Source organism: Somniosus microcephalus, unplaced genomic scaffold, assembly GCF_052327205.1.
Source record: "Somniosus microcephalus isolate GS21.2 unplaced genomic scaffold, FLI_Smic_1.0 scaffold216, whole genome shotgun sequence".
In the NCBI taxonomy this organism is placed as follows: domain Eukaryota; kingdom Metazoa; phylum Chordata; class Chondrichthyes; order Squaliformes; family Somniosidae; genus Somniosus; species Somniosus microcephalus.
In genome coordinates, this window is record NW_028225403.1 from 220,375 (window position 1) to 230,391 (window position 10,017).

Sequence of the window (10,017 nt, forward strand, 5' to 3'; positions counted from 1 at the left end):
ACCACACCCTGACCGTGCACACAGCAACTGAACAACTGATCACAACTAGATCGAGCGCACAGGAACTGACCAGCTGACCACACCCTGACTGAGCACACAGAACCTGACCAACTGACCACACCCTGGCCGAGCACACAGAACCTGACCAAATGACCACATACTGACCGAGCGCACAGAACCTGACCAACTGACCACACACTGACTGAGCACACAGAAACTGACCATCTGACCACACACTGACAGAGCAGACAGAAAATAACCAACTGACCACACCCTGACCGAGCACACAGAACCTGACCTACTGACCACACTCTGACCGAGCACTCATTACCTGACCAACTGACCACAATCTGACCGAGCACACAGAACCTGGCCAACTGACCACACACTGACCGAGCAGAAATAACCTGACCAACTGACCGCACCCTGACCGAGCATACAGAAGCTGACCAACTGACCACACCCTGACCGAGCACACAGAACCAGAACGACTGACCACATTCTGGCCGAGCACACAGAAACTGACCAACTGACGATACACTGACCAAGCACACAGCAACTGACCAACTGATCACAACAAGACCGAGCGCACAGAAACTGACCAACTGACCACACACTGACGGAGCCCAGAGAACCTGACCAAATGACCACACACTGACTGAGCACAGATAACCTGACCAACTGAACACACCCTGACTGAGCACACAGAACATGAGCAACTGACCACACACTGACCGAGCAAACAGAACCTGACCAACTGACCACGCCCTGGCCGAGCACAGAGAACCTGAAAAACTGAACACACCCTGACTGAGCACACATAACATGAGCAACTGACCACACCCTGACCGAGCAAACAGAACCTGACCAACTGACCACACCCTGGCCGAGCACAGAGAACCTGAAAAACTGAACACACCCTGACTGTGCACACAGAAACTGACCATCTGACCACACACTGACAGAGCAGACAGAAACTGATCAACTGACCACACCCTGACCGAGCACACAGAATCTTACCTACTGACCACACTCTGACCGAGCACACATTACCTGACCAACTGACCACACTCTGACCGAGCACACAGAACCTGACCAACTGACTATATGCAGACCGAGCACACACAAACTGACCAACTGACTACATATTGACAAAGCACACAGAAACTGACCAACTGACCACATATTTACCGAGCACACAGAACCTGACCAACTAACCACACACAGACTGAGCAAAGAGAATCACAGAATCACAGAAACCCCACAGTGCAGATTGAGGCCATTTCGGCCCATCGCGCCTGCACCGACACATATCCCACCCGATCCCCGTAACCCCTACACCAACACATATCCCACCCTACCCCTGTAACTCCACATATTTAATCCCCCTAACACTAAGTGTCAATTTAACATAGCCAATCAACCTAACCTGCACATCTTTGGACTGTGGGAGGAAACCGGAGCACCCGGAGAAAACCCACGCAAACACGGGGAGAATGTGCAAACTCCACACAGACAGTCGCCCGAGGCCGGATTCGAACCCGGGTCTCTGGCTGTTCTGCCCTCGCAACGCGATTCTATGCAGAGCTAGACAGATAGCGAACAACTCGATATCTTCCAATAAAATCACAAGGCTTGACTTTTCTTGTAACACTTTACTGAACGATTCTAATTGTAAAACTGAAATACAACACAGAAATGGAAGCACACATTAGTATACAGGCGCATAACTGATATGTATACACAGATTTAGGTACGCCTGAGCAACACAGTACATTTAGTAAACTGGGAGGCATTCTCTTTAAATTAGCCCTGTACATAGTGTATGAAAATACAGCTACTAGTTAATCAGCTAGGCAGAGAAAAGTTACAACTAAACATTTTCTACAACATACAGTGCACATTAATCATCCATAGCATTCTAAAATACTTACAGACAAACAATTTCCAAGACTCAAGCATGGGGACAATACAACTGCCCGGAGCCTGTGCTGCTGTAGGAGCACCGTGGTGTAGGTCTGTGTCCCAGCGAGGACTCCACGAGGACTACGTAGCAGTCCTGTGGGGAGCGTGATGACCTCATCACGCTCGGTAGCGTTGTCCGCGCTTGGGGCGTCACGTGATGCGCGTGGTCGCGTTTCTGGCCGTGGAGGCCGAAGTCGGGAGCGGGAGCTGGAGGCCAGGCTGAGCCGATGCTTGCCGCGGGAGCGGAAGATCGCGTCGCTCCCGGCGGCTGGTAGATGCGGCCAAAGACGCTAGGCCGGGCTGTGCCGGCAGCCTTTCTGGAAGGCCGAGTCGGGCCGGCAGCCGCCTCACGCACGTCACGTCGTACGTGCCGTGACGTCAGCACGCTACGTTGTACGTGACGTGACGTCAGCACGCTAAGGCGCGTCTTAAAGGGGCAATGGCCCTAAAAGGTAAGTTAAAGGGGCAACGGCCCCAACAGGTAGGTTATACATATATAAGTAAGTTAAATACATACAGTGAGGTTAAGTTAGAGGGAGAGGCAGCACACTCCCCGCTTGGTACAATTCCATTGTACCACTACAGATACAAAATAAACCTGAAGAAAACGTCCTTTGGCTGCAACATACTCAGAGTTCGTTCTCTAGGTTACTTCAGAAAGGAGGATCTCTGAGACTGGCCTCAGAAACACTTTGATAGGCCCCTCCTTGACAATCTTCACCTCCACCTTGCGGACCCTCTTGTCCCTGGTCGGCAGAGTTTTGACAACCAGGCCCACTGGCCATTCATTTCTGCGTGCTTGGCTGTCTTTCAGCAAGACAACGTCTCTCACTTTGACGTTTGGCTTGTCTTCTGTCCATTTCCTACAGCTCTGTAGGGTGGACAAATACTCTCCTCTTTGCTTGGGGAATGTCTGTCCCTCTTCAAGACATTTGAATTCCTCCTTGAAGACATCATGCTGGACAGAGCGAATGATCACACCTTTGGCTTGTGATGGCTCACTTGTGCTGGATACTTCTTTAGAACATTTCCATCCTTTGCGTTCTATGTTGTCCGAATTCCCCTTGAAGGATGCTGCTACATGAATGAGTCGGGCTGTGGTTCGGCAGAGTGTTCTCCAGCTTGAGAATCGCTCGAAGCTTTGTGAGCCCAACTGAGATTCTGAGGCTTTGGTGACCAGGGTCGTAACTTCAGGCCGAATCTCGGTATCAGCTTCAGGCTCCACAAGGGTGAAGGGATTGGACTCAGGAGTCTCCTCTGTGTTGACATTAGACAGGAAAGAGGGGCCCGAGAACCAACTGCTTTGCTGTAGGTGTGCTGCTGGTATAGACCTGGTAGCATGGTCTGCAGGGTTCAGGTCCGTGGGGACATAGCACCACTGGTCAGGGTGAGTGGATCATCTGATACGAGTCACCCAGTTGGAAACATACACGTAAAACCTTCTTGTGGAGTTGTGGATGTAACCAAGTACAATCTTGCTGTCCGTGAAGAACTTGACGGCGCCCACATCGATGTCAATCTTGTCTCTGATCAACTGTAGGTTCCATTTTGCTTCTTTTTCAGGGAGGAGTGGAGCATCCCACTCACTCTGATCCGATGAGAGTTCCCGTACAAATGCTTTTCCTTGCATTGTTATGGGAGCTACGAACCCCAAAGGGTCGTACAAACTGTTGACTGTGGACAGGATGTCTCTCCGTGTGAATGGCCTTTCTTCACGGGACACCAGGAATGTGACGCTGTCTGTTTCCAGGTTCCAGGAGAGCCCCAGGCTCCATTGAAGGGGGGGAGGATCCACTCCAAGGTGCAAATCCTTCAGATCCTTGGCACGGTCCTCTGCAGGGAAGGCTTCCATCACCTGTCCACTGTTCGATGCTACCTTGTGTAGTCTCAGGTTGGGCTCTTTCCATGACCAACAACTTTCAGGACGGCCATCTAACTCCAGAAGGCCCGAACTCAACAACTCTCGGCGGATAAGGCACCCAGCGAGGTCCTGTGTACCCTGTGGCTCGGGTGAGGACTGCTTGGCTGGATTGGCCGAGTGCTGTGGAGGTCTCTGTAGGTAAGTCTTGCTTGTTTCTTCTCCTTTAAGCTCAGTGTCTCCAAAAACAGGCTGTTTGCTACTGTGTTGAGTAGCTGGTTCTGCGTTGAGATAGTTGGATGTTTCCTTGGAGAACAATTTGGAGTGTTGTTTGACACACTCACTTGTACGTTGCACTGGACTGAGGGGCTGTCCCAGAACATATGTTTCCTGGCTGGGCTCTGAGGAAATCTACATGATATAAGGGGTTAATTTCAAGTGCTTGCTGGGTAAAAGTTTTCAGACTTGACACTGGGCAAGTGTCGATGTGTAACTAGAGCTATTGTAAGTACTCGGACTGCAGCCAGGAACAGATGTCTACCCACCTAATGAGAATGTAGAAGTGGAATAATGAGTTTCTTTGATGTACCAATGACCTGATAACTTGTGACCGAAAGCAAAGCTTGCCTCCCTTATATATGATTAAAGAGGACCTCCGGTTACACGATTCATGCCCTGTTATAGATTAACGGTTGACTTATGTGTCCAGGATCCTTCTGTCAATATGTTATTTCTACCTGATGATTAATCTAAAATGTATCCTGATAGAGGAACAAAGGGATTTCAATCAAACTTGTTTGTTACACTGTATAAATATAGAACGTTTACACTGTATCATTGGAATAGTAGCCTCACCCCTTGAGTGGAGGTGCTGATTCCCCTTGCAAGAGAAGTAAAATAAAAGGCCTGTCCGTCTGACGAATCCAAGTGTGTATTGAGTCATTACCCAGAGCTAAGAAGTAAGGCACTTCTACAATTTGGAGGTTCCACCGAGATGGCTTGCTGTACCAATTGGTGAGTTAACAGACGCCGAGCACGTTGCTTGGTTAGGAAAAATCCCATCGGCCGAAGGTGGTGTTTTGCCACATTTTTGGGACTTTCCCTGCCAGAAGCATAGCTGCGCATAGTCTGTTTATTCCATTGGACAGTACTGCCATCGGGTAATTGACTCACAAGGTTCGGAGGTTAAACTGCCGTTGTGACTGCTTCCCTTTCAGAAACGGAACAGAGGACCAGCCATGAGGCGCTGACGCCCCGCGAACAGGATCGTGCAAAAAAGGACTGTATAAAGGTACCAGAGAGAGAAGGTTAAGTCAGGAATTTGATTAACTAAGGAGCTAGCGATTTACTGGAAATTGAACTAGCAAGGTTCCAGCTTGAAGTTAGCTGGGACAAATTGAAGGCCCTTTTTGCTAAAGATTTGGCTAAAGGGAGTAGGGTAGAAGGAGAGAAGAGCTTGAAGTTAGCTGGGACAAATTGAAGGCCCTTTTTGCTAAAGATTTGGCTAAAGGGGATAGGGTAAAAAAAAGAGAGAAGAGTGGGCGGTTGTCTGAAACACAGTGTCAATGTTTAATGTTTATGAGAGTGAGTATTTAACTACTTGTTATCATCAATCAACTTTGCAGCTTTGTCCAGTAAGGCTGCATAGGTTGGGGATTTAGTAACACTTTGGTTGTTGTTTAACAAGTGTATTGTTTATTGTTATATGTATTAATGTTTAGTCATGTCTGATCTGTAGAGGCGTCCCACGCAGACCATAGAGTGTTACGGAATTGTTGTATGTTTTAACTAAAATATTTAAGCTGAAAAAAAAACTGCAGAAGGGGTTGGAAAAGACCCAAGCCGGGGAAGTGAGTCCCGCGGCGGAATGTATGGTTGAGAAAATAGTGATGTCTTTTACATGATCCACTAAGCTATTGTGGATTCAGTATTTTCCCCAGTTAGAAATACCTTCCACGAGGGTGGAGAACCCTCGAGTTTTATACGTATGTATAGTTTATTAATCTGATCTGTAGGGGCGTACAACGCAGATCATGGATTGTCACGGGAGTTTAGATTGTTTTAAGTGAACCATTTAAGCTGCTAAAATGGGTGCTAGCGCCAGTAAGCCACCCGAGAAAGGCACGCCAGCAGCCTTTATGTTAAAGAACTGGTCAATCATCCATTGATCACCTACCAAATTGGTCCAAATGGACTGTAAATAAGACTAGACCCTTTCCCTCAGATAGTCATTTAACATAGAAAGAATTACTTGCCTCGAGAAATGTTTAACGGACGAGAGAGAAATAGAGAACAGCCAGATAAAAAGACTGCCTCTATGTTTGTTGAGTCAGAAAAAAAAATTACCCTGAAGAAACACCTTTCTCCTCTATTATGGTAGGATAACAAGGTAACTATAGAAGGATGAATAGAGGGGAATATAGAGGAAGACGTGGTAGAGTAAGAGGGTATGGACGATCTGGTAATTGTTACAATTGCGGACAACCCGGACATTGGGCAAACCAATGCCCTGCGAAAAATCGTCAGAACCAAACCTCCAATAATGGACCTCCGTTAGAGAATAAAGGTCCTAATTTCACTGTCCATAACCCTTTTTTGGACCAGTCAGGAGGTTACCCTACAAACGGACAGGGATTTAGGAGAAATAGAGATCAGAATTACTGACTGACACCAGCAGCCCCAGGCGCCACAGACCACCAAATGCCCGTTGTTTCTTTAAATTCACGCAGCAAACCTGAAATTAAAATGCAAATAGCTGGGAGACCTATGTCATTTTAGTAGATACAGGAGCAACCTTTTCGGTGTTAGGGAAAGGATATTCTGAAGGAATGCCTATTAATGGGAAAAAGACCCCAATAGCTGGATTGGCTGGAATACTACAATGCTTGAATCAATCGACTCCCCCCACAGTAAAAGTAGAAGAATTTGAGGAAGAACACTCCTTTCTGTTATCAGGAGATGTCTCTATGAATTTATGTGCAAGAGACTTGCTGTGCAAAATGAATGCTACAATCATTTGCTCCCCATCAGGAGTAACGGTAGAAATCCAAGTAGATAAGGCATATGCGTACCCAGTAACAGAAATAAAACACCCTGTTCTTTACGCATGGGAAATTGCCGACCCAAGTTTGAGTCCCAAACTCGTCAGTCTGTTAGGAGCGTGGGGACAAGCTCCATAAAACAATACCAGGAATCCCTGAAACTAGGGAAATGGCATTCAAAATTGCACTGCACGGCCTGCTATGACAAAACAGGACAAGATTTAAAATACCTCCTAACTATTAGACTGCACAGCCCTATAAAGTTAAAATTAATCCAGCTGCACCATTACCCAAAAGGTCACAGTATCCATTGTCAGAGAAAGCAGAAAAAGGAATTGAGCCAGTGATGGAATCATTGTTAAAACAGGGAGTTAACGCCGGATAGAATAAAGGTTGTTTGCAACACATCGTTGCCAAAAACTAAAAGAGAAATGAAGCATTTTCTAAGAATGACTGGCTATTGTAGACAATGAATACATGAGCATGACAAATTTGGAAAATTCGCGGTTACCTGACTTCCTCGGGAACCCAGATTAAAAATGCACAAGAAGTGAAAAATCTTTTACTAGCTATTCAGAGACGTAAACAGATTGCAATTATTAAGTGCCAAGCGCACACGGGGCATTTGGACAAGGTTGCGCTTGGAAACGCTGCTGCAGATAGCGCTGCTAAGTCAGTAGCTATATCAAGTACTGAACGACAAGTTTCAGCCTTCCCTGTTAGGGAAAAGCCAGAGATACCGCAGCCCCCGTCCTTAGATGATGTGCTGACCCATCAAGATAGGGCCAGTTCTGATGAAGTAAAGGAATGGGTTGTTAATCATTGTTTTAAAAACACTGACGGCTTATGGGTTCATCATGACGGCCGCATGGTGGCACCCAAATCATTACTATCACCAATTGCCCGATGTGTTCATAAATTCACCCATGCGGGCAAAAGGGGGATGGCGGACTATATCCTCAAGACCTGGTATGCACCAGGAATCTCAAAGTTGGCAAAACAAATATGTGAAAATTGTATTATCTGCCAGACAATGAATGCAGGAAAAAAAAATAAAGAAGGTACAGCCCGCATCCCATCCAAACCCCATGGGTCCTTTTGTACACTTACAAATGGATTTTATTGAATTACCTGTATGTATGAGCTTTAAATATATATTAGTTATTATTGATATGTTTTCAAGATGGATTGAAGCGTTTCCTTGTAGAAAGAATGACGCTACTACTGTTGCTAAATGTTTATTGAAGGACATTGTACCTCGCTTTGGGATACCAGCAAAACTGTCAAGTGACAATGGGTCCCATTTTACGGGAACAGTGATTAAGGAACTATGCAAAGCTTTACAGATTAACCAGCACCTTCATTGTAGTTATCATCCACAGTCGGCTGGACTAGTGGAAAGATATAACGGGATGCTGAAAAACAAGCTTGCAAAACTGTGTAAAGAAACTGGACTTAAATGGGTTGATTTGTTACCCATAGCTTTAATGACAATGCGGTCTGCTACCAACAGAATTACAGGATTGTCGCCTCACGAGATCGTCATGGGAAGACCACAAAGATTGCCTTTTTCGGCACCTTTAACAGCTAAACAAATGGACATTCATAAAATGGAGGAAGAGATGTTGAGTTATTGCATTGCACTAACCAAATGCATTTCTAGTTTCCATCAACAGGTGAAGGAAGCCCAGGTCGATCCCGCTGAAGGAAAGTGCCATACTTTCGAGCCAGGAGATAACGTTTACATAAAAATCTTCAAACGAAAGAATGGCCTTCAACCCAGATTTGAGGGACCCTTCCAAGTACTCCTGACCACAAACACCGCTGTAAAAGTAAAGGAGCGACCAACATGGATACACGCGTCCCATTGTAAGAAGGCATCAGTTGAAGACAATACACTACCAAGATGAACTGGATTTGGACTCTGATGAGATTGTTCCTTTTGTTAACGATAATTGAAACTGCCATATGGATTTACCCAGATCCTCTGAAAGGCAAACCATGTATAGAAGAATGTGTACTTTTAACCAAAAATCTCTTTTATGTTATATGCTATAATGAGACCATGAAAGTTCAGCTTCAGGACCATACTATGCAGGTACCCCCGTATCAACCCCTAAATCTTAGGGTAAGACAGGGTAAGACTAGCAAAAAAATCTGGAAAGGAGAATACGGAATAGGAATGATGCACCAGATATGGAACAAATTTGAAGCCTATAATAACACCTATTTCATCTGTGGGCATAAAGCATACCCTTGGTTACCACAAAATTGGACTGGGTCATGTTACTTGGGATATGTAGTGCCCTATATACATCATATTTCATCTTTGGATAGCCACCCTGGGACACGAGTAAAACGAGCCATTACAGAAACTGAAAGGTTCTTTGCTATAGCATTTCCCTGGTATGGAACAGGGAAGCTGGCAAGAGAATCTATAAACATGGCAGCAGTGCTGGAACAAATAGCCAATGATAAACGCAGAAATGGTGGCTATGCGCACTGTTGCTTTACAAAACCGCATGGCTCTGGACTAATTGTTGGCAAAAGGGGGCACATGTGCAATCATAAAAACCGAATGTTGCACCTATATCCCAGATAGCTCAGAAAATATCACCAACCTGGTAAACCACATAAAGGAGGCTGTAGAGAAACTACGTCAACCTGAACCATGGTCCATGTGGGATTGGATTTCAGGATGGGGAGGAGCACTAGGAAAGCAAATTTTGGAAACCTTAATCGCAATTGTGATGATAATAATTTTAATTAGTTTATTGATTGGTTGTTTAAAATTATTGTGTACAAAAGTCCTTTCCTTATTAACGTCAACTCCTCCAGTACCAATGATGTCTGAATATGAGGATATTAAGGGTGAGACCTTTGATGTAGAGTTTCTTAAACTTAGCGAAATAGATTGTCCTTAGAAAGGACAAAAGGGGGGAATGAGGAAATCTACATGATATAAGGGGTTAATTTCAAGTGCTTGCTGGGTAAAAGTTTTCAGACTTGACACTGGGCAAGTGTCGATGTGTAACTAGAGCTATTGTAAGTACTCGGACTGCAGCCAGGAACAGATGTCTACCCACCTAATGAGAATGTAGAAGTGGAATAATGAGTTTCTTTGATGTACCAATGACCTGATAACTTGTGACC